This window comes from Apodemus sylvaticus, chromosome 20 (genome assembly GCF_947179515.1).
Source record: "Apodemus sylvaticus chromosome 20, mApoSyl1.1, whole genome shotgun sequence".
Classification (NCBI taxonomy): domain Eukaryota; kingdom Metazoa; phylum Chordata; class Mammalia; order Rodentia; family Muridae; genus Apodemus; species Apodemus sylvaticus.
Genome location: NC_067491.1, coordinates 12243370 through 12269757, shown reverse-complemented (window position 1 = coordinate 12269757; position 26388 = coordinate 12243370).

The following is a 26388-nucleotide window of genomic DNA, read 5'->3' as shown; positions in this document are numbered from 1 at the left end:
CACACACACACACACACACACGCACATTAGCTTATTCTTAATATGATTTTTAGCTAAATGGCTGGGCTCTTCTAAACCTCGCGCGGCTAACACACGCTTACACTCATTCCCAACTCAACACCTCTAAATCTGCCCTCAGCTTAGTTGCATTTCTAATCTCCCACTTGCTACACCAGGCCCAGTCAGAAAAGCGGCCAATGGCCACTCCACCAGAGATCCCACGGCTGGTAGCTCTCTCTCCCTCCAAAGCATGGCGAATCTCCTTTCCTCTTCTGTGTCTACTAGCCTACATAGGGAACCTGGAAGTCCCACCTCTTCCGCCCAGCCATTGGCTGCTAGACTCTTTATTGATCGATCAAAAACCAATTGGAGAATGGGACCTTCAGCGTTCACATGTGGATTCCCAATCAAAGCATCAGAACCACTCCCTACATAGAAGTATTTTTCCTCCTCCTGATCATATCCCTGAGCAGATTTTATAGGCCAATGAGGTTATAGAGATGTGGGCTGCTGGAGAAAACCGGATCAAAGCCCCAGTCACAACAATAAAACCCAGCAAGGGAATAGATTCCATGCATAACTATGATTAATATGACCTAAGGAAATAATTTCTTGAGGGAAGAAGATGTTAAATTGCTTTGCCACTAATAAAACTACAGAGCAGAAAGGCCAGCTGCACCATAAATTCATCAATAAATTATTAAATTAATTCATTAATAAATAAATTAGTAAGCAAATAATTCCTCCCATACCTCTGATATAAATTTCATCAAACTGCTTGGCATGTCTGTAATTTCCAGTGTCCCTGTGCAGTCATTCTGGCTTTCAGCCAAAACTTGGTTCTAAATGTATTGCTATGAAGTTGGACCAGCTATCTCCCAGTTGATGGAATATATGTATCCAATACAAAGTCTAGGGAGAAAGGACAAGATGAAAAAGTAGGACCATTTCCCTCATGTTCTGAGATGCTGTTTCTCAAGCTAATGACTACTGATGTGGGGACAGAGCATTTTCCTCTCAGGATATTTAAGTTTCATAACCTCAGAAGGAGGATCAGGAGTTCAAGGCTAGCCTCATCTACACAGTGAGTTTGAAGGCACCCTAAGCTACGTGAGATGCTGTCTCAAAAGGAGAACACCCATCAGCACACAACTTTAACATTCCAGTCATGCTGAAATTGTTACACCTTTAACCCCAAGTAGAGAAACCATTCATCTGTGGTGTCCAGTCTAGAAGAAACTCATGACAAATGGCCAACAGTGGTGTCAACTGGCCTACCAAAGTGTTGCCAGACTAGGCTCACTCAGAACCTGTGGCTCCTCTTAGCTCTTCTCAGCTGCTCCCTCCCCTGAACTTCTCCAGCTCATGGGCTTCTCCTTCCCCAGCTTCTCAGTCCTATACAACCCTGTCATTTCAGTCATGTGCCCTGTTGCCTGCCTCTCTTGTCCCTCTTTCTTAATCTTCCTTCTGTCTTCCCCTTACCCTCCTCCTCCCTCACCCTCCTCTTCCTCCCTCACCCTCCTCCTCCATCACCCTCCTCCCTCACCCTCCTCCTCTCTCACTCTCACCCTCCTCTCACCCCTCCTGTCTCACCCTCCTCCTGTCTCACCCTTCTCCTCCCTCACCCTCCTCCTCCCTAACCCTCCTCCCCCCTCCCCCTCTTCCTCTTTTCTCTCATGGCTTGGTTCAATCTACTGGCCATGTTTAATCTACGACTTTCTCCTTTGCTCCAGACTCCTCCAGATGCCTCTGGTTGTACTTTCCCCCACATCTACCACAAAACTCTGTGCCTCAACCGTGCCTTGGAGCACTCATGTCTTAACTTTATACATGTGTCTCCCTATGAAGAGACTTAAACAGAGAGGAGAGAGGCTGACGGTTTAGAGCTCCCTCTCATCTGGAAACTCAGACTTTAGAGAAAGACCATGTTTCATCCTAGAACTGGGTGTGTCCTTGTCCTGATCCTTTCTTCAAAGTAACTATGCTCCTTTGTTTATTTAAACCTTGGCCAATTCCATTTGGAATTATTAAGACTTCCATGTGGAATCAGAAGGTCTTCCCAACAGCTTCCAAAGCCAGCTATGTCCAGGAAGATGGACAGCAAAACCCTCTGTAGAAACTGTGTGTCAGAGATATCCAGCAAAGACCCACACCTGCTTAGGATGCTTCTGGCTGCACCCCCCCCCGGGGGGGGGGTGCTTCTGGGATGCCTGCTTGCCCAAAATTCCAGAAAAGTCCAAATTAAACCAGGACTTGCCTCCAATCAGTCTACTGCCTTAAGGCCAAAGTCTATACCCAAGGCTCTACTGCAACCAGCACAGATAATTTGTGTCCTGAAGTGGGTAAAATCAGGAGTGAAGGGTAAATGATACAATACCATGTCCCTCCTGGGAAAACACGAGTGACTCAGAAGTCAGTAGAGGACAGCATTTTAGTCAAACTTTTAAAAAATATTTTTAATTGTGTGTTATTATATTGTTATAAGTCATTATAATTTTGTACTATGAATTATTATATCCAGGGATTTGGAGGCCCTGGTTTCCAGCCTCAAGACTGTGAAAAACAAAACCCAGAACAAAACATTCATTCCTCCAGTTTTGCCTTTCTACGTGTGCTGGGCTATCCTGAGGTAAGTACGGCCAAACTTTGCAGGTTCTCACGTTTACCTGGCTTACTGATCAGCTCAGGTGTTTGTAGATCCTGATGCTGCTGCAAATCCAGAGCTTCTCATCCAGAGGCCTCTGACAAACGGGTGTGATAAAATTATGCCGTTATTAAGGAGGATTCAAGAGGAAAGTTAGGTATTTAACCTGCTGCCTTCCTCTGAGCAAGCAATCTATATTAAGCCGTGGGCACACAGTAAACCACAGCGCGCAACAGAACGGCCTTATTTGTACTCGTAGACAGGTCTTCCACAGGCTCTGAAGGACTGCATTCCGGCTCCTTCCAACACACCCTCATAGCTGGCTTTGGCTCTCAGCTAAGGTCTCATATTCAACACACACACACACACATACACACAGCCAACAAAAACCGAATCCCAGTCACACACCACCCCCCTCTTTGGCAGTCATGGCTCCAGGCAGCTATAAAGACTCCCAGAGGCCTTTTGTCAATTGTCCCCTGAAGAGAATCTAAAATCCCCATGCTGCCATTCAGCGGACATCCTGTTTACATGGTGAGTGAGGATCGTGCTTCTCCTTTTCAAGCCTGTAATTATGTTTACCCAAGTCCAGCGGTAGGTGCCAGGAGGGCTCTGAGCTGACTTCCCTGGCTAACAGTGCAGACGACTGGCTGGCGGCAGCCCCACTGACCCCTGGATCCAGGCAGAGCGCCAGCCTCTGCACACAACAACCCCTCTCTTCACAAAGAAGCCATTCTCACCGAGCTGTTTTCTCTGCGGGCACGCTGGGATGCTCTGGGTAATTGTCTAGCAAATGTCCAAATATGCCAGCGCTATATACTTTCTGGTCAACCAGATGATGGAGGAGAGGGAAGAGAAAAGCTCTGGGCTCTATGGTGGGCCTCCCACCCGCAGTGCGGTGTGTATGCTGTTGGAGCGAAGCAGCACTGCCCAGAGAGTTACGCATCATTACCTGGTTTTCCTAAGAGAGGAAATGAGGCATGTGGGTGCTCTGCTAGAATCTTATAGATCGGGAATCTAAGCTTGATTCATCTTTTGTCTTAGGGGTAGGGACACAGAGGGATGAATTTTAGACTCCTTACATTCCTTTATAGAAATACAAATATATTGCACTGACTCAATGAATCAGGAGTATCTCCATCTTTTCCCCACTAACTTTTTTTTAATGTATTTTCAAACAACGCATTTAACATAATACACAGTTCTGCCTCTTCGATGCCAAAACCTGTCTATGGTTATTAGATTCGGAGATCACAACCTGTGGCCCAGTCAGTTCCAGCTGCCCGTCCTCAATGCGCCGATTAAAAGAGCTAAAAGTGGAAAGCACAACTGGGACATCTATTCAATGAGGTCACATTGGCAAGAGGGTGCCAGAGAACACCCTGCCCCAGTGTTAGGGTTCTGTCTAAGCTCCACCCCACAGTTACCTGGCAACAGCCAGGTATGCCCCCCCCCCCCACAGTTAAATGGCAACAGCCAGCCAGGTAGGCCTGGTCCACTATAAAAGGGGCTGCCTGCCCCTCCTCCCTCTCCTACTCTTGCTTCTTATCCTCTTGTTCTCTCTTGCCTTCTTGGGCTCCTCCCTTCCCCCTTCCCAACGGGTTGCCCCCTCCCCGTTTCCTCCTTTCTCCCTGTGGTCATGGCCGGCCTCTACTTCTCTACCCTCTCCTTCTCTCTACCTTTCTCTGCCTCTACTACCCCCTTAACTCCCCTCCCCATGCTCTGAACAAACTCTGTTCTATACTATACTGCCATGGGTGTGGTCCCTCAGGGGGAAGGGATGCCTCAGCATGGGCCCGCTGAGGCACCTCCTTCCCCCATACCTCCCTCGCACCTTATTTCTCTTTGTATGATCACAACACCCGGTCCCTCTTTTGGGGTCCTGAAGTGATAGCAAAGGTCAAAGAGAGAGCCAGGAGCATGCACATTTAAGAAGTTCTGGTCGAAGTGCGTTCCCACACCCCACCCTCCTCCACACATGCAGGCTTCAGTCTCATCCAGTAAAGTGATCTGAGAAGTTACTGTGTGGAGTCTCTTTGCAAGAAAGAGACAAGCGCTTGCTCGGCCTGGCAGCTTTTCCTTCTCCACCCCGGGATACAGAGGGAAATTCCAGCTTCCTTGGGGTTCACTGTTTCAATAGTTTTTGAGACAAACTGTCTCTTTAGAATATTTTTATTACCGGGCAGTGGTGGCGCACTCCTGTAATCCCAGCACTCTGGGCGGCAGAGGCAGGCAGATTTCTGAGTTCAAGGCCAGCCTGGTCTACAGAGTGAGTTCCAGGACAGCCAGGGCTATACAGAGAAACCCTGTCTCAGGAAAAAAAAAAAAAAAAACAAATCCAAAAAACAAAAAAAAGAATATTTTTATTTGCCACCAGCTAGTTACTTACTGTGGGTGACTGAAAAGTCTAGACAAAAATACTTTTGTAAAAAATATATGAGGATTTTGGAAATAAATTGTGGATAGGTTGTTCAGAAAGATGAAATCTGAAATCTAGAGAAATATTAGCATAGAGATGAATTCTCCTTAGTTTGGTTGAGTCAGTTTGTTGGTTGATTGGTTAGTTAAACTGGCTGATTGGTTGGTTTAAAGGTTTGGCTTGCTGAATTAATTTGGTTGGTTGATTTGGTATAGTTATCAGTTAGTTAACTGATTTAGTTAGTATTAGTTGGTTGTTGGCTGGATTGGTTGGGCTAGATTGTGTTGGTTTAGTTAGTAGTTGTTTGGATTGGTTTAGATTGGTTGGAATTGGGTTGGTTGGTTGGATTAGCTTAGTTAGTTGATTAGTTAGTTGGTCTCATTAGTTTGTTTACTCTGGGTGAATAAGTTTGTTTTGGTTGGTTAGATGTTTGGTTGGTTTGGGTCTTAGATTAGTTTGGTTGACTGGTTGGTTGGTTGGTTGGTTGGGTTTAGTTGATAATAAATTGGTTTGGTTTTATGTTTGGTTGCTTGTTTTGGGCTAGTTGGTTGGTTTGTCAATTGGTTGGTTAGACTGGTTTAATTAGTTTGTTGCTTGGTTAATTAGTGGAACTAGTTGCTTGTTTGGCTGATTTGGTTTATATTTTCCTTAAGGGTTAGTCGCTGTCATTAAGTGATGACTCATGTGTAGAAAACTTCTGATGGAAAGCCTGCTACCTCTTTAGAAAGGATATACAGGGAAAAACACAAATATCAACTGTACTGCTGCTGAGGGAGGAGGGACTCAGAATACAAGAAGTCCAAATATAAGGATCCCTGTTGTGATCATAAAAAGAGAAAGGTTTAGAGAATATGGTATGCAGTGGTGTGGGGGACGTGGGTGCCCCAGGGGGCCCATGCCGAGGCCTCCCTTACCCACCCCTACTCCCCCAGGGACCAGACACACACAGACATGGTATAGAATAGAGGTTATTCGGGGCATGGGATGGGAGTTAAGGGGCAGTAGAGGCAGAGAAAGTCAGAGAGGAGGAGAGAGTAGAGAAGTGGAGGCCGGCCATGACCACGGGGAGAGAGGGAGAAGGGTAGGAGAGCCCAAGAGGGGGCAAGAGAGAGGCAAGAGGAGTAAGAGTAAGAGCTAAGAGGGAGAGGAGGGCTGAGCAGTTCTTTTTTATAGTGGGCCAGGCCTACCTGGTTGTTGCCAGGTAATGGTGGGGAGGGGCATACCTGGCTGTTACCAGGTAATTGTGGGGTAGAGCCTAGACAGAATCCTAACAATGCCCACATTCTGCAAGGAAACACACACACACACACACACACACACACCACTGAACCCAAAGCATCAAAGACAAAGTTTACATAGCCAAATGGATCTGGACATAGACGCTGAGAGATTACAATCAGGTTATTCCTACAGCAATTGTCTACTGAGACAAAATCATCATCTCTTCAGAGGACTAGAGTGCAGTGTGGAAGCCACCTGAAGGGAACAATCAAAACAAAGGTCACAGTAAACATGTGACCTAGCTCCGCACAGGCTATCTTCTGAGGATCCCACGCTCTGTCAGTGTTTGTCCCTCTGTCCCCTTCGGATAGACAGTACTTATCCTTAACTTCTTCCCAAGGAGTTCCTGGCAGCTCTGAAGGCTGTTTCCAATGATCCAGGTCCTCTTTATCTATTCCCATGTAATCCTACCACCACCACCACCCACCCACCCACCCTGAGTATGGGCTGAATTCAGTGACTAGAGTCTAACAGATGAAACAGAGAGGGCGAGGTGTCACTTCCATGGTTATACATGTTATAAAAATATCACATTCTCTCTGTGCCTTAGTTTGCCTTTTATTGCTGTGATAAACAGTGATCGAAAGCACCGTAGAGAGGAAAGGGTTAAAGGGTTTACTTTACTTAGAACTCTCTGGTCACCTTCTATCACTAGAGAGTCAGGGAGGAACCTGGAGGTAGGAACTGAAGCAGAAGCCCCACCCCTACCCCCACCCCACCCCTGCCCCAACCATCACTGCTTACTGGTTTGCTCCTTGTTTGCTTAGATTTTTTTTTTCTTATATTACCCAGAACCACCTGCCCAGGAGTAGCACCACAGTGGTCTGGGCCCTTCCACGGGAATCATTAATGAAGAGAACTCCCGACAGGCTTGCTGGTGGGCCCATCTTACAGAGGCATTTTCTCAATCGAGGTTCCCTCCTCTCAGGTGACTCCCTCTCCCTCTGTCCTCTCCCCCCACGCCCCTGTCTTTCTGAGCCTGCGCATGCGCATGCACCCTTCCCTTCATTCCTTGCGCTCCTTACTGGTGGGGAGGGGCGGGGGCAGAGGAGCGGGAACTTGTGGAGAGTCCTATGGAGACGTTCACAAGTTAACAGCCAGGCTTTTTCAGCCAGTGGGGATGTCTCCTAATGGACTTGCAGGCGAGTCTGGAGCAGTTCTCTGGTCAAGCAGGGAGATGACGCCTGCCCTGGGTAACGTGTTGTTTACAGGTTTGTAAAGGGTGACACATCAGAAGCACTCGGCTAAAGCACTGCACACAGATAGATTCCTCATCCACGGGGGCGGGGGGGGGGCGTTGCTATAAAACAACGTTTGTTACTTTAAGCTATTATACTTATGGCTACTTTATTAGATGGCAATTACGCATGGAATAGGAACAGACCCTAAAGGAGAAGACTATGGAAGAGTAAGGCAACCTATCACTGCCTCTGATTCCTGTAGACCCTGGCTGTGACCTTCAAAAATAAATAATAAAGCCGGGCGGTGGTGGCACACACCTGTAATTCCAGCACTCTGGGAGGTAGGCGGATTTCTGAGTTCGAAGCCAGCCTGGTCTACAGAGTGAGTTCCAGGACAGCCAGGGCTACACAGAGAAACCCTGTCTCGAAAATACCAAATCCAAAAAAACTAAACTAAACTAAGATAAAATAAAATAAATAAGAAAAGTTAAACCTGCCTAACAACATTTCCTAACAGGACATTTGTAATTTGATTATACACTATCGAACTGTCAGAATTTTGCTTTAGGGAAAGATAGGACTTGCACAAAGTAACCTAATGAGGAGGTATACGGTAGAGGCTGGGATAATGCAGAATGGAGTCAGATATGGCCATGGTCCTCAAGGAAGAAAGAGTGACCAACAATCAATAATACTATAATGCCTGCAGTGGGGTGTGGGGAGAACAGCTTGTGCTACACCCAAGGCTATGTTACCCATAATGCATCACTGTGACTCTGGGAGACCTAAGCTACCAGGGCTAGTCAACTGTGGGCTTTATGAAAGAAAAAGACCCAAGAAAGGATTAATGTGGACAAACATGACAACTCCTAAAGGAAGACAGTGGTTTGATGGGCTCGTGGAATCCTCAGGCAGGCCCCAAGCATAGCCAGAGAGTATTTATTGCAAAACTAGGCCTCACAGCACTGTGGGATACAGGCTCGAAGCATACTCCTTGCTGTGGTTAGGAACTGCGACAAAATGAATAATGGCTCCTACACCCACATCCTGATCCCCAAGAATTTGCAGTGTAACCTTGTATAGTGACAAGGACTCTGCAAATATGATCAAACGAAGGCGGTAAAGGCAGGGAGGTAATCCTGGATTGCCTGGGCGGCATTGCAAGGATCTGTGGGGGTGGGGTGGGGGGAACGGACCTGGAAGATCTTAGTCCCCATAGGAGCTAAGGTGAGGGAAGCAGAAACTGGAGTGAGTGACTTTAAGGACTGGGAAGTGACACAAGACAAGGTAGACAAGCAGATCCTAGCAGCCATAAAGGGGAAGAGGACAGATTGTCCCCTAGGAAATCTCCAGAAGGAACCAGCCCGGAGGAGACATTAACATTGACCCTGTGAAACCCACATCATCATGCCGACCCCCAGAAGAATAATAGGATTAATTAGAGTTGTTCCCGCTGCTGCTAATGTGGCAAGAACTTGTTGCAGTAGCCACGGGAAGCTAACAGAAACCATCAGGAAGTAAGGAAATGCATGAAGGGAGTTGCTGGAGCTCAGCGAAATTACCGAAAACAACGGCAATCCAGTTAAAATCTCCGTTCCAGGGCAATCCAGTTAAAAATCTCCGTTCCAGGAGAACCCACACTTAAACCGTCTCTGTTGCTGGGGCTGAAGACCACAAGCTACAAACTGTCCTTAGCCGAGGCATTCTCTTCCAGTCTCAAGAGCATTTCCTTTTTAATAAAGGGGATAAAGGCATGAGAAGAATTAATGCAAGGTAAGGTGTTTGCATTAACGAAAGACACCCGCAGTTCCTCAGGGCCAACGCTTGTCACAGAAATTTTACATGGGAAGATTTCCAACCAAAATGAACCTCGTCTTTCCCTACAATATTTATTCACTGTGACTGACAGATGGCGCCCACCTTGGCAAGCATGTAAATGTCTGTAGAAAGCAGGCCTTTACCTGCCCTTTGCTTTATAGTACTAGAAACATATAATACCTTGTAACACGCATATGCACATACTCCAGACTTATACAGATTAAAAAAGCATCCTTAAACTAAAAATTTAAGCGGCAGAGTTAAAAGTATAAATGTATAGTTAATATAACTATGTATATTATGTATAACGGTGGTTTATGTATTGATGTTTGCTGATTCATATTATGGAATATGCAGAGTTCAGCCAGTTACACAATTGTGACTAAAACAATGATCATAAAAAGTTAAACTTCAGAGACAGATAATTCTTTAAAAGTACGATTTGGCTGGTAAAGTTGGAGACTATACTATCCTTCTGGAACTCACAGGGAGTGGTAAGCTGAAGCCCAAAGGTCCCTTTCTTTTGGATCTCAGTCGCAGAGTCAGACATCTCTCTCAGTGTGGCTGTGTTGAATGTGCTCTGTGCTGTATAACCTGCCTTCACCATAGTCACCCATACTAGTGTGTGTGTGTGTGTGTGTGTGTGTGTGTGTGTGTATTAATGTGTGCCAATATGTACTCTTAAACAGGTTTTGCTCTGGTGGGCAAAGGTCCCAAGCTAAGATACCAGCAGGGTGAGGACAGACAGATATGGGTAACAGAGAGCAAAACCCAATAACCTGGATGTATGAAGATGTGATAATGAGACCTCTTATTTCCTATGCTGCTGTGTTTTCAGATATGACATCTCCCCCACTGGCTATCAGTTTGAACTATTGGGGGAACTATTTTGGGAAGTTCTGGTACCTATTGGAGCTGAGGCCTGCTCAGAGGAAGTGGGTGTCTGGGGATGAGCCGGGTGCGTTAGAGTCCAAGGGCCTTTGGCTTCCTGGCGGGTAACAGACTCACGCAGCTCCCTCACACTCTCACAGGGGCAAGCTACCCCCTCTGCCGTGCTCCCCCCGCCATGACAGCCTGTATTCTTTTAAACCAAAAGCCAAAGTAACTTGCTTCTTTCGGGGATTTTTTTTCACAGTGAAAAAAGTTAACACTGCATATGCTAAATTAACAATAGTGATAATAATAATACCAAATAATCACACTCCCCTTAGAGGAAATTCCATTCCTCACCTCTTTCACCATCTGGTGGAGCGGGTCTTCTTCAGTCTGGTGTGTACGACTCCTGCCTTAGTTCATGTAACACCCTCTCTGACTCTCTCAAATGTCTCTGACAAGGACGCTTCACATTCGGGTTAAGGTCACATAGACCATCCAGAATGATCTTACCTTTGGTCCTTAATTATAACTGCAAAGATTTTTTTTAAAAAGATACATTTGCAAGCCTTGGGACTTAGACATATGTGTTAGGAAGCCACCCATTTAAGCTATTATAATATTGTTAAAAGTTATAATTTAATAGAAGGCGAGTTCTGCGTTAGTGGCCCATTTGGCAAGGTACCTTCTGTGTAAGCATGAAGACCCAAACTCAAATCCCTAGCACCCTCATAAAAGCTGGGAATATTCTGTGCCTGTAAACAGTGCACTGGGGCTGGGAAATGAGGAAACAGGATCTGTGTAACTCATTAGTGAGCCAGCCTTGACTAATCCACGAGGCCCAGGTTCACTGAGTTAAAACAAGGCAAAGGATCTGCAAGATGGCTCAGTGCGAAAAGGTGCTTGCCACCAAGCCTCACAACCTGAGTTCAATACCCAGGACCCACACTGTAGGAGAGAACAGATGTCTGCAGCTTGTCCTCTGCCGCCCCACCCCCTGCATGTGTGTTTGAAAAATACATACATAGATACATAAATAAATAAATAAATAAATAAAATTACATTCTATGTGAATAATGGAGAAAGACACGCAGCATTGACTTCTGGCCTCCACATACAGACACATTTATGCATGCCTTTCTGTGTGTGTTTATACCTATATATGTACATATGCATGTATTCATATGTAATCATAATTATATATGAAAAACAATACCACTGCATTTTTCATGGTGGCAACCAAAATAACACAGCCTTCTTCCTACCTGCTAATCAGATACATATTTTTTTAAAGATTTATTTATTATTATATGTAAGTACACTGTAGCTGTCTTTAGACACTCCAGAAGAGGGAGTCAGATCTCATTATGGATGGTCATGAACCACCATGTGGTTGCTGGAATTTGAACTCAGGACCTTCGGAAGAGCACTCAGTGCTCTTAACCGCTGAGCCATCTCTCCAGCCCCAGATACATGTCTTCACAACAAGCACCTCTTACTTACAACTTAGATGCCAGCAACTGAGCCACAGCAGCACCAGTAGCTCCTGCTTATGGAGCAGTGGCCTTGTGGCTTCACGAGCTGTGCACCCCAGCAGTGATTTAGGAAGGGTGCATAGGATCCATAGGTATCCTAGAAGCTCCCTAAGTCTGGGTAGAATACTTTCCTTTTTGTTGCCCCCAAACATATCAAGTCCCTTATGGCTGAATGGCTCAAAATAATTTGTTTTCCAGGCTGGACACTGGCTGTATACTTCTCACAGTTATGCTCTTCCTGGAATGCTGCTTTCCTTCCAATAGCATTTTAAGTACATTTTTATATAACCATTCTCAGGCTTTGAACACATAAGATGATCATCACTTTGCCCATTGCAGGCTCAGTGATAATTGATCTGGGTATAAAACCCCGGGAGCCGTGTGCTGTGGGTGTCTGACTGCCCTGAATCCTAGCACTGGGTGCTGCTTCTGAGAAGTGTGATAACTTACCCTTACTTCACTCAAGGTCATTTATCCTCTCAGGAATCATTTATATTTCCCTTTTTCTTTGGAGGTTTTAACTACGCTGTGCCTATTCATTTATTTCTTATGTCTACTTGAATGACATTCTAGAAGCCCTTTGAGTCCAATACTGTCTTAGTCAGGGTTTCTAATCCTGCACAAACATCATGACCAAGAAGCAAGTTGGGGAGGAAAGGGTTTATTGAGCTTACACTTCCACGTTGCAGTTCATCACTAAAGGAAGTCAGGACTGGAACTCAAGCAGGTCAGGAAGCAGGAGCTGATGCAGAGGCCAAGGAGGGATGTTTCTTACTGGCTTGCTTCCCCTGGCTTGCTCAGCCTGCTCTCTTATAGAACCCAAGAGCACCAGCCCAAAGGTGGTACCACCCACAAGGGGCCCTCCCGCCTTGATCACTGATTGAGAAAATGCCCCACAGCTGGATCTCATGGAGGCACTTCCCCACTGAAGCTTCTTTCTCTGTGATAACTCCAGCCTGTGTCAAGGTGACACACAAAACTAGCCAGTACAAGTACCATTATCTATATTTCTTTATCATGAACCACAAATTCTTGAAAGAATTCTTCTTCACCATCTGTACTTTCTCATTCTGAGACCCCCATAATATCAAGGCTTCTATTTCTACATACCATATCTATTAACCATTTTTTAACCTAGTTATTCCCTTTATCAACCCCTCAGTTATGTGTAAAGACTTGAGACATTCATCCAAGATCTACAACCCTTTATCAGTCCCTTAGTTATGCATAAGGTCTTGAGACATCCATTCATCCAAGATCTACAACCTGCTATTCAGTCCTTCCATTGAATTCTTCAATTCACATATTGATTCATTACCTAATATCACTACTGTATCTTATGAATGCTATATGTTTTTGCTATCTTTCACCTTTTCTATGAAGATATTTGTTGTGTTTATTTTCTATTCTTCTGCTTACCCTCACTCAATCCACAGGACAAATAGTGACTAGCCTCACTCTTATTCACATTTCCCTCTCTCTTCAGATATAAAGTCCGTCCATGCTACGTCCATCCTGGGACATAGTCAGTGGGTCTCCACATCATCAGAAAAAAACTCCTTGATGCAATGTTTTTCTTGGTCTGCTCCTTTTTCTGGATACTTTCCCCTATTTGGAATCCTCTTTTTTTCTACTGTTCTTTAATTTAGTGCCTGCAGCTCCAGGTAGCCTTCACAACAACTTCTCCTGATGGGAAGCAAATATATGTGTGCACATATATATGTACACACATCTCCTAATTGTGCTAAGCTGACAAGTTAATGATGACAGCGTCATTGTTCATAGCCAAGAACAAAAAGAAAAAGCCCATTTTATATGCAGAAAAGGGGGGACAGTTCACTATCAGTAGGGTGTGTGTTCAGTGCTGTCACAGGATGGTTTGCAAAGAAGAGCCAGCCAGCCAGCCCTATGATCTTTGAAGTATCAAGACTTCATACTTCCAAATCTGTCTTACTGGTGTGAAACCTCACTTAGGAAATTAGGACATTTAACTTGTCATGCTGATATCAACAGTGCATCAACAGACAAGACCTAACCTGTATGAAGATGGCGCAGGAAGATAAGATAGCCTACTTAAGCATGCAAGTCCTCCTAGCTTAGGTCGCCGAGCCTGGGACCAATGTAACAGGGTGCAGTTATGATCCCTGATGCTAAATCACAAAAACGTGGACACTCATGGAAGTACAACGGGTGTCTAAAGACTTCAAGATAAACTCCATCAGGACAAACAGAGCACATGTTTGCTTCCAAAAGGAGAAGCAATCAAAGGACGACCGGACTTGATTTCTTTTGATGTCTTCAGCATTTGTCCCTGGAACCGGGGTCACTTCTTTGTCAACTTGGCCAGCTCTTGGAGAAGGGTAGAGTTGCCAAGCGGGACTCTGACTCCATAAAAAGTCTGTTTATGTCTGCATGACAAACAGCGCTTTTGTGTACTGAGGAGGAAATACCAGCCTAACAAGGGAGACCACGAATCCACAACATTTTAATTTCTAGTTTGGGGAGAAGTTAGCCTCCCATTCATGTTGTTGTATTACAGATTTTTGTGACGACTTTAAAGTTTGCCATGGTAGTTATGGTAATTTCATTACCCACCACATCTTCATCTTTTAATTTCTTTCCTATTTATAATTATACAACGGTAATTAAAAGGTATTACCACTACATGCTATCCTAGCTAAAACTCTGGCCTGCCAGGCTTATAATATTCAAGACATTGCTCTGTCTTTATTTCTTTTCTCCACGTTTGGAGGAAGAGTGGGGGAGGGGAGGAGACAGTGGAGACTCTGGTCATTATAACCTCAAATCCTTTCATCAACTTCTCTTTGTTCCTTAAAAAAAAAAAAAAATAGGATTTTTCCAAGTAGCCTCCCCCCCAACACACACCAAATGAACTGTTTTGATGTAAGAGTTTCCATTTCAGCCTCTCTCACCACATCTGAAGAGAAGCTCGCTCAGACTCACTAAGAGCATGCAAGAACTTCAAGTGTTGCTGAAAAACTTGGATCAAATTCCATCTTCTGGTGCCGATGCCAACAGCCTCGGTCTCCATTGCTCCAAAGATGGGGGGCTGAGCTACACTGCCAAGGCACTTCTTAGCTGTCTCTTTAGCACATAGAAGGTACTTGTGAGTAAAAGCTTGTCCACTCTTCAGTGAATTGCTGCTCATAAATCTTAAGAGAACGACTTGGAACCAAAGACGCTAGCGCTCAGACTGAACCTCGGCTGAAAACGGTGCTGTGGACTGATAATTATCCCCATTTTTAATATCTTCAAAGACATTTGAGACCGTGGAGTCAAGTGGAGCTGTTGCCCTCAAGGAGTTCGCACACTAGCTGGAGGAAGGACACACACACACACACACACACACGTGTTTGGTTTCTGCCAATCTCCTGCCATCTTTCCACTGAGGAACTAATGTACTTGCTTACCAAGTCCACACAATCCTGATATTAGTCATGGACGCAAGGGCAAGACATAGTGCCTCATGACCAACAGAATTATGGTGAGGGAAAGAAAGTCCTGGGAGAGTCAGTTGATCACTATTCTTAAAGTCAGTCACTGCTATAACATGGTCTCGATTTTTCAACTTGCCTTTGTCTCCTGAAGATTACACACGACTTTTTCCCATCCGTGATCTTTACTGGGACCATCTCAGCCCACCTGAACCTTGAGTCTCAAGAAGCAGAGGCTCAGATCTTAATGGCATACCTCTTATAAGGTCCTTGGTTGCTTTTAACCCTTGCCCTCTGTGAGGTCTCAGAAAAGGTTTCCCTCCACAATGCACTTTCTCCATGGCAAGAAATAAAAACTGGTGTCAGATTCTGAGAAATTACTCACAGAATGACAAGATCTTTCGCTTTCTGCTCCCAGTCAAGTGTTCCACAACCTTAGCTCTACTTTGGAATAACCTGATGAAACAAAATGACTTCTGTCCAGGCCAGATTCCAATGATAAACCCCAAGTGGATTTCTTTGGCTTCAGGGCCTTTGAAGAGGTAACTCAGGTGAGAAGCCTGGCCAAGGCCCTAATCTAACAGGGCTGGTATCTTCATGGTAAGAGATACCAGAGATCTCTCCCTGAAGACAAGGAAAAGCCCATAGGGGGCGTCCATCTGCCAAGACAGCAAAGAGAATCCTCACCAGAAACCAACCCTGCCAGCAGTAGAGCTTCGAGAAAAATAATTTCTAGCATTTAAACTGTCCAGGGACTTTTCTTAAAATAATGGCTTGACCAAACTAATATACCTGGGGAGCTCTAGAAAGCTCAATGCCCAGGCCATGCCCCATACCAGTTATCGGAATCTTTAAATGAAAGGACCCATGTACCATGAGATGCTGCCCTCTGGACCCCGGACTAGGCACAGACCACACCAAACACTGATTACCAGGCATAAACCAAACACAAAGAGATCCTTTATTGAGCATGGCAAAAAATCGGGCAGACACAGCAGCAAATCGCTTTGCCGAGTGTTGATTTTAAGAGAGGGAAAAGGGAAGGTCTGTATGAGAATGAGCTAGGGTGTGTTACTAGGTTCTGACTGGGTATTTTAATCAGGATGGCTAAACAGGGATTTCTTTTTTTGATTTTTGATAGCTGGACCTTGCTGACAAGCGTGAGGAATGAGTCAGGGATAAGCAAGTGGCCAAATACAGGAATAGACCATGGCAGCTAGCTTTAGGAATGTAATCTAATGGTTCAGCAAGGGAGTGGGAACAGGAGAGGGCAAGACCTGCTGGCACCATATTTGCCATGCTTGGGACAGCTAGAGCCCTTCACTAAAAGTGGAAATTGTAAGCCTCCCAAGACAAGCCCCATGTATAGCCATGGTGGTCAAGAGAAGGATTTACTGTCAACTTTGAAACATGGCTTTATTTCTCATTGGATTTTACTTAATGATATTTTTACATGATGAAGGTTTTATCAAGTTATATTTGCTACATATATTCTGTCTCAGTTTTCTGCCTATTTTTTAGTTAGTCTCATATATTCACATACATAGATGCTTGTACGTATACATATCTATGAGGGAGATAGGCATAAAGGTATACCGGCATGTGGATACATAAACCCTTGTATACAGGCACACATATATAGATGTCCTCCCTTCCCTTTTCAAATAGGATGGAGAAGTGAGCAGAGTTACAGACTGACAGAAATAAGAACAGCTAACGTTCTCTCTCCCCCCCCTTCCCTTTCTCCATCTTGCTCCAGAACATAGATTCTTTATTTGTTTCTAATTACAGATGGTTATGAGCCACCATGTGGTTGCTAGGATTTGAACTCAGGACCTCTGGGAGAGTAGTCGGTGCTCTTAACCGCTGAGCCATCTCACCAGCCCAACAGCTAACTTTCTGACTGGCCTAGGAGCACTGTTATCTCTTAAATCCTTAGTGACTATAGGAGTTCATTCATGGAAGTTCTGAATGACTTTTTCTTTGCCTAGCACTGACATTGTGCTAAATACTATGCTAGATGCTGGGGAGGGACTCAATACCAACTCAGAACTTACCCAGTCCCTGCCTTGGTGGATGCAGAAAGCAGCATGCAGATAGAGGTTTACAGGTGCACTGAGGTCTATGCCCTGGGAGAAGGGAACTCCAACCAAATGCTTCAAAGTACCCCTTAGCCTCAGAAATCTCGGCAAGCTTTCTGAGAACATGCCGAAGGCATCAGTTACTCATATGGGCTTCTTTACTGTTTGTTTGTTGTTATGTTTGTTTAGGGGCCTTAGAGATGGCTCAGTGGTTAAGCTCACTGGCTCCTCTTTCAAAGGTGTGTGTGTGTTGGTGGGGGGTGGTGTGTGTGTGTGTGTGTGTGTGTGTGTGTGTGTTCCATTCCTAGGACCCACATGGTAACTTTCTCATGACCATCTGTAACTCCAGTTCCCGGAGATCTGATGCCCTCTTCTGGTCTCTACTAGCAACAGGCATGAACATATATGCAGGCAAAATACTCATATATATAAAATACTCAGGCATGGTGGTCCATGACTTTAAGCTCAGCACTTAGAAAGCAGGGGCAGGTGGATCTCTGTGAGTCTGAGACCAGCATGATTTACATAGCAAGTTCCAGGCCAGTCAAGGCTACATAGTTTATATATATATATGTGTGTGTGTGTATATATATGTATATATATGTATATATAGTGTGTTTATGTATTATATATATACATATATGTATATATATATTCCATTCTGTGGTGGGCAGCCTCTATTTTGGGGCTAACTCTGGGTGAAGATATATTGCTGTGCACTTACATATCAGACACAGTGCCTGGCCCTGTGAGTTACTCTGGGACAGGGTCCATCACCATCAGCCTTACATACGCATTCCAATCTGCTCTCTAAGGAACACACTCATGGCGTATCTAACACACAGCTATTCACTAGACTCATCTACAGAGAGTCCCCAAGTAGAAATCTCCCCAACCTGAAGTTTCACTGGTTCTCACTTCTAAGGATTTTAGGATTTTAAAAGGTTCACTAGAGAGAATCTATGACATTAAAAAAAAATCACCAGATCTCTGTGTACCTCCTGGGAACTGGACCATCCTTCATTAGGGTTAAGCAATTGTCCACCAAGAAATAATGAGGGCTCTGCGTGGTGAGAATCTGTATAGATGAAGCCTTCAGTATCTCTGCTGTTCCTGCCTTCTGTGAAAGCAGGGAACCCTTCCCCCTCGAGTCTTTGTCCGTTTCTCCTGGCTCTGTGGAGGCCCATTCAGGAACTAGCATCCACTAGACATTTGAAAGAATGAAGTCATTAGGGTCTCAGATGGCTGCTGATATAGTTTGGGTTACACAGGATCCGTGGCCTTGAGATTCTTGAGCTGGGGTGGAAGTGGTGGTAGGGTGGTAGCGTAGATGGTGGTGGGGAATCCCGGTAGTAATGGTGTGCTGGGGTGGTACTGATGGTCCTGGGGATGGTAGGTGGGTGGTTGGGTGTGAGAGGGTGGCAGTGATGGAATTATGCTAATGTACCAGTCTTTTATGTTCTATGAAACTTTAGGTCCCCAAGCCACAAACCATTGCAACAACAGTGAGCAGTGACCTCACCCACAGAAGCTGGCCTCTACATCATTCCTATTGATTTCCAGTGACTTTGTTTTGATTAGCTGAGCTGATCAAGAACCTGTAGATAGTCTTGGCCTGACGCCAGTGCCATGTCCTTTCCTCTGCGTCTCTATGCTGCTGACACTCCAAGGGAAGCACCAGAATCGCCAGGACAGCGGTTTTCAACCCGTGGGTCATGACCCTCCTGACAACTCTTTCACAGGGGGGTCACTTAAGACCATCCTGTGTAGTGCTAGATACTTGAATGAAACCAGCAAGCTTCCTTCTGAGAGGAAGTTTCTCCAGCACTGGCGATGCTGGCCTCCCTCAGAATCTGCAGGCTCCCAGGAGTTTGTTCCTCAGTCCTCTCCTCATCCACAAACCCATCTAAGCCAAGAGTGGAAATGCAGCTACCAACCAAAGATGTTATTAGGAAAAAAACAAAGTGGTCCACTCAGCACCACTCGGCCCCGTCTCCCCATCCACACCGGGGCATTACATAGAGGTTGCCGCTATAGGCTGGATGAGTCTGCCTCCAAAGTCCCCGTGCTGAGCATGCTCACCCGGAGGGGATGCTTTCCGAGAGTGAGTCCTTTGAGCCCCTGCATCCCAAGTGAGGTCGCAGCCACAAGTGCCCTGAGTGAACCAGAGCATAGCCCCCCTTTCTAATATTAAGAGAAGTTTATTGTTCTCAGCCCCTAACAATTAAAAAGATGCTATTTTTGCTATCTTAGACTTCCCAGCCTGTGGAACTATGGGAAATAAATTACTGTTGTTTACGAGCCGTTCAGTTTAGACACTGGCTGTAACAGTTTGCCTGGATTTAGACACTGACAAAGAATCAGAGAGCAGCCAGGTGAATTTGGAAAAGTGGTTTGATGTGCAGCCACTGCGCAGGCGAGCAGAATTTTCCCAATAGGCTCAGCCTTTAAGCTGTGTGCCCGGGACAACCAGCCCCTTTGGCACTGGAAGCTAGCATTCTCTGAGTCCTGGGGGGTGCGGGGGACAGTGTGATCAGTCACAGGTACAGGGTGAGTATCCTGAATTTGCTCTTTACTGACTCCAGAAGAGCAAGTGCTCCCCACTGAAAACCAGCACGGTGTAAAATTGAAGAGCCCCTGATGTATATCCCACCTGCTGGCGGCCGCGCCTCTGGAAGCTTGCCTTCTCTGAATGATTCCAGCTGGTAGGCACTTTGTGCTGGCTTTTATGAGCTGCGAGGACGGATAGACAAGGTGTAGGTCAGCCTTTTAGAAAATATCTAAGTCTTGCCATCCAACTCAGCACACGCGTCTCTTCCCCTTCTGGAATTAATAGGAATAGGAGCTGTTCAAACAGCTAATGAAATGCTCTTATATAACCCCGGGCTGTACGCACAAGCTCGGAGAACTGCGGGGGCTTCCCTATCTGGGGGGGGAGGGGGGTGGCGACAGTGATATTTATGTTTTCCTGTCTCTCGTCTGAACTCATAAGCAATTTTCAGAATAAAAAATCCTCACATGTTTTTCCCATCAATTCAGGAATTTAAATATGTACTGTAGGCAGAGATTTTGCCCTCTTTAAACCACCGTCTTTTAACCTCGACAATGTGCCCACTACAAGTTTGTATCATAAATCCCAATATAAAATTCCCTACTGCTTAACCTGCTCATAAATGTAAGCACACAGCCATGCTATAACAATCCCTGAATATAACATAAATTCCACTGGTCCAGTGACTCTTTAAGGAGGGCCTGGTACATTTACCTGATCGTTTGCTAATCTATAAACCCAAAACAGGTGAAATGAAGAAATTTCAATATAATCTAAAGGTGGGTTCAAAAGAATGAGCAGAGCCACCTGGAACGCTTTATAACTGCCAATGTCAAACAAGAGGCACTGGAGAATTCTAGTGGAATTTTTAGCTTTCCCATCTTTTCAACCCCAACTTGGCTTTAGGGGAGAGTTCATTGTTCCCAGACACTGGCAAGTAACAAAATCATTTCTTCTAAGTCCGGTGTCAACAGCCTCCGACTCTTTTTCACCCTCCCCAGCCTGCACCGGGTCTGATCAACATGTGAGGAGGGCTCTCTCACATTTTACCGTTCACACTGAGCTTGGGGAGTTAGGAAGGGACTGGCTGAGTTCTCAAGGCTAGCATTTTACTTTAGACTTCCAATAACTCCGCTTGTAACAGCCCTGAAGAAGTTGAATAAGGTGCCATCATTTCTATGAGCATGTAGACAAAGCCTCCAGTACAATGTGACAGCATGGACTGGAAATGCGTACAGTAGTGGACCTGTTTGACCCACTCGAGGAAGTATTTGTGCTAACAAAGAAAGGCACATGGACAAGGACAGTTATCGAAGTGTTGTCTAACATGAAAAACTTAAGAACAGCCTATGCGTCCTATGCGTCCAGAAATAGGACCCTTGTTGAATAAATTCTGATTTATCCATCATGAGAAATATTATTTAGACATGAAAATGAACATGGGTATCATAAGTTTTGACAAGAATGAATGTTTATTATACATTCATAGCATGAAAGGAGCAATCTACCAAATAAAATGCATAGCTAATCTTCTGAAATTTTATATATATATGATTTGTGACATTTCCCCTCTGAAATTCATTCAGCGGACCACACATCCTGCATCCTGGAGTTCAATTGCACACATTAGGCAATTTTCACGCTTAAAATACCATTATGTTCCTCCCCTCCAATTAAAGTCAAGTAAAAATCAACAAGAATTTCCCATGAAGGATTGAGCCTTTAAAGCTTCTCCCATGTTGGGTTCATTATAGCATGCTATTTTGGGGTAAATATGACATATATCCTTCTTCCATTTTGAAATATTTTTCATTAAAAAAAATAGGTCTAGTTTGTGTCGGCGGTTAGGAATCCAGGCATAAATAAGGACATACATCAAGGACATCTATTTCCACAGAGTGTCAGAAAATATTTCATTGTAGTAGTGGCTTCTCTTGAACGGGAGCCAAAGCCAGAACTGGAATTGGGTAAAAAGAAAATGTCTTAGAAGCAAGATTCCCTAAAACAGATTTAGCATGCATTTCTGTGAAAGAACTCAACACATATTTCCACCCTAATTAAAAACATCATTGGCAACGTGTATCTTTCTGCTCTGAACATTTTGGTAAAAGAGATGCAAAGACTCCTTCGTGGAGAAGCAATGACATCTATCTCTTTTTTAAAAGAAAAAAAATCTAATTATCCAGCCTAGGCAAAACTGGAAAAATCTTAAAACTACACCAAAAGGTAATTTTTAATACTAACTGTTGACAGCGGATTCTCCATTTCAGTGATTTACTATCAACAGTGCTATCCGTAGAACCCGAAAGCAGAACTTCTATTGCAGCCACTATATTGAGGCCACTACTGTAACTTCGGCTCTGAGGCCCATCGAGATGACCACGCCCTTGGGTTTGTGTGTGTGTTTGTGTGTGTGTGTGTGTGTGTGTGTGTGTTGGGGTTTTTTGTTGTTTTTGTTTTATTTTTTTCTTGGTTTTTTTTGGATTTTTTTTTTTTTCCGAGACAGGGTTTCTCTGTATAGCCCTGGCTGTCCTGGAACTCACTCTGTAGACCAGGCTGGCCTTGAACTCAGAAATCTGCTTGCCTCTGCCTCCCAGAGTGCTGGGATTACAGGCATGCACCACCACCACCCAGCTGACCACGCCCTTGTAGTTCTCAGTGTGTCTGGAGCGAGGCCCTGGCATCAGGAAGTGTTGAAAGCCTACTAGAAGCTCTGCTGTGTAACCAGACTTTAGGGTTCTGAACTTTTATCAATAATAGTCCCTGGCGGAGTCGTATTCTGAAAACTGAATGTATGACATGTTACAGGATGGTTTTGCTTGGTTTGGTCTGTTTGGGGTGAAGCCCAAACCCCGGGCCTTGTGCATGTAAACACATGCTCTACCAACTATATCCACTCTGGAACCACTGATGGGATCAAAAGCTGCATTTCATCTGACCCTCGCTTTGCAGAGGAAGACACTGAGCCTGGCAACCCTATTGTTCTCTTCCTTGGGTGGAAGGACACAGCTAGCCTTTCTTAGGGAATAGCCATGGCTGCCTTATGTGTTTATTCAATTTCAGCCACCCTTCCCCAGCTAGAATTCCACGGTCACCACCTCCCTCTCCTGTGAGTGATGGATGTGAATCCCGTAGCCAGGTCAAGACAGAAGTCACCATTTCTCTCTGTACGGAGCTCCACATTCCACTAAAGCACTCCGAGATAGGTACCGTTCCATATCGATATTAGACACGCGAACTCAGACTCCAAGGGGGCGCACGTCTTGCGCAAGGTCAGACATGCAAAAGAGGTGTGAACTCAAGTCTCCTCACCTTCAGAAACATCCGGAGATACTATTCAGCCATTAGAAACAATGAATTCATGAAATTCTTAGACAAATGGATGGAGCTGGAGAACATCATACTAAGTGAGGTAACCCAGTCTCAAAAGATCAATCATGGTATGCACTCACTGATAAGTGGATATTAGTCTAGAAATGTTGAATACCCAGGACACAATCCACAAATTAAATGATGTCCAAAAAGAATGGAGGAGTGGCCCCTGGTTCTGGAAAGACTCAGTGCAAGAGTATAGGGGAATTCCAGAACAGGGAAGTGGGAAGGGGTGGATGAAAGAACAGGGGGACGGAAGAGAGCTTATGGGACTTGTGGGGAGTGGGGACCCAGAAAAGGGGAAATCATTTGAAATGTAAATAAAAAATATGTCAATAAAAAAAATGGGGAAAAAAAAGGAATGTGACCTTGACCAAGAAAAAAAAAAAAAGAAACATCCAGAGAGAATGACAAAGACATTTAGTACACCAACACCCTGCGCCTGACTTTTACTAACTTAGACATGAAATCTCCAAGAGCCCATTCAACCCCACCACCTTAGATACTGTCTTAGTTTGCTTTTTGTGGCTGTTATAAAACACTGATGAAAACCAGTTTGGCTTACAGTTCTCCATTATGATCGATCACTGAGGAAAGTTAGAGCAAGAATGCAAACAGGACCGCAAATGGGAACGCAAACAGGACCACAAACAAGACCACAAATGGGAATGCAAATGGGAACACAAACAAGAACGCAAACAGGACCGCAAAGGGGAACGCAAACCGGACTGCAAGCGGGAACGCAAACAGGACCGCAAACAGGAACCTGGAAGCAGGAACTGAGGCAGAGACCACAAATGGATGCTGCTTGCTCCCCATTGCTTGTTCAGTTTTGCTTCCTTAGACATCCCCAGGAGTACCAGCCAGAGGCTGCCATACCCACAACAGCCTGGGCACTCCCATAGCAATCACTGAGCAAGGAAATGCCCTACAGAGTTGCCTACAGGAGATTTGGTATGGACAGTCCCTCAATTGAATCCCCGCTTCCCAGATGACACTAGTTTGTGTCAAACTGCCAAAACACAACCACAACAGTCACACACATGGCCAAGATTGTAAGAAGGGGAGAATGACAATTTGACAGGAAAGGAAAGTCCTTGGCACTAGGGGCAAAATCTTTGTTGCAGAAATGTCTGAAGCAATCACATAGATCTTCACTAAGTCTTCGTAGAGTTTCTTTCCCCCCCCCCACACGGCTACCTCCTGACCCCCACCTGCCAGCACCTCCTCATTTCTGGAGACTAGATAACATCACTCTCTTTTATGTATCCATAGCATTCAATGACGCTGCTCTGCAAATGTGTTGGGATGATGAAAATGTCCCCATTTCTGCTTGTCACCAAAATGAAGTTCCAAGGGAGTGTGTAAGACCTGCCTATCACAGAGCTAAGTCCTCCACAGCATACAGCAGTTCCTCCATGGGTATGTATTGAGTGCAGTGCACATGTAAGTGGATAATTACATGTTCTCTCTCCACATGGTGGATAGAAGAAAGTACACACATGATTCACTGAAAAGAGAAGACGCCATTTCTAAATTGGCATGAGAACCTACCTTAAGGATGTCAATGTTTAATTCTGGAAAAAAATAATTCTAACAATGACTGGATGTGGAGCCGACACCCTCTCTCTCCACTTCACCTCCCACCATGAGTAGATCATCCTAGAGCCAAAGGCGCAGAGATGGAGGTAAAATATTCTGCACAGAAGAGGGATGCATGGTGGGTTTGAAGTGTTATGGACAGTTCAGAAGGAGTGGGTGAGCATAGACCAAACAGTCAATAGGATATCAAAATACACTTGAATACTGTCACTGCCACTCAAACTCCAAAAGCACTTTTAAGAATAAAACCTGCAGGGGCTGGAGAGATGGCTCAGTGTTTAAAAGTACTACTAGCTGCTCTTCCAGAGGTCCTGAGTTCAATTCCCAGCAACCACATGGTGGTTCACAGCTATAATGAGGTCTGGTGCTCTATTTTGGTGTGCAGGCATATATGCAGGGAGAACACTATATACAATAAATAAATAAGCCTTCGTTAAAAGGGCTAAGACTTCACATTCCCCTCCTTTGGTTTTGTGGGGAGTTTCAGCTTCGCTGGGGCATGTCTTAATTTAGGTTTCTATTGCTGTGATGAAACACCATGACCAAAAGCGAATTGTGGGGAAAGGGTAAATTTGGCTTATGTTTCCACATCCATAGTTCATCACCAAAGGAAGTCAGGACAGGAACTCACACAGGATAGGAACCTGGAGGCAGGAGCTGATGCAGAGGCCATGGAGGGGTGCTGCTTACTGGATTGCTCCCCATGGCTTGCTCAGCCTGCTTTCTTATAGAACTCAGGATCATTAGCCCAGGGATGGCACCAACCATCATGGGCTTGGCCCTCCCACATCAGTTGATGGAAGTTAGAAACAAAAACGAAGTTAAGGCCTCAGAATCCACAGCCCAGGCATAAGGCAGGCCAGGGGCAAGCCCAGACAAACTGGGGCCTTCTCAAGGTTGTTGGAATAGCAGGATGATCCACCCAAGGTCGTTAAGACATTCCAGAAACTAGCCAGCCAGAAAGATAAAAAAGTAGCCTAAACAACCTCCGCTGAGTCATGGGCCATCTGGGCTCCCTCCCCTCACCCTCTCTTCTCTTATGTAGTTTAATGTTAACCAGGCCCTCCACTAAAAAAGATAAGTCTCTCATTCCCCTATATTGCTGACGCACGTACTACCCGCTGATGTAATTGTATGCCAATTCCTCCCTCAATGTATGAATTGGCTAATCATGTAGAAGCGCACGCACGCGAGAAACCCCCTTGCCTTTTCCCACATAAACCCCTTGCTTTTGAGCCTCAGCGCGGACCCCTTTGTCTCTTGCACGAGACATGTCGGCCTGGAGCTCCACAATTAAACTGCCTCGTGTTTTTGCATCAAGCCGGTCTCTCGAGTTTCCTTGGGTATGTGCCGACCCGAGACTTGAGTGGGGTCTCCCCGTCTGGGGGTCCTACACAGTCAGTAAGAAAATACTCTGCAGGCTTGCCTGCAGCCCATCTTAAGGAGGTGACCATGCCTCATTTCCTCAGGTGACCATGCCTGTGTCAGAGCCTGTCTCAAGGCGACATAAAATCAGCAAACACAATTCACCCCTTGTCAACCTGACAAAAAACAAAACAAAAGAAATAGCCTTTCC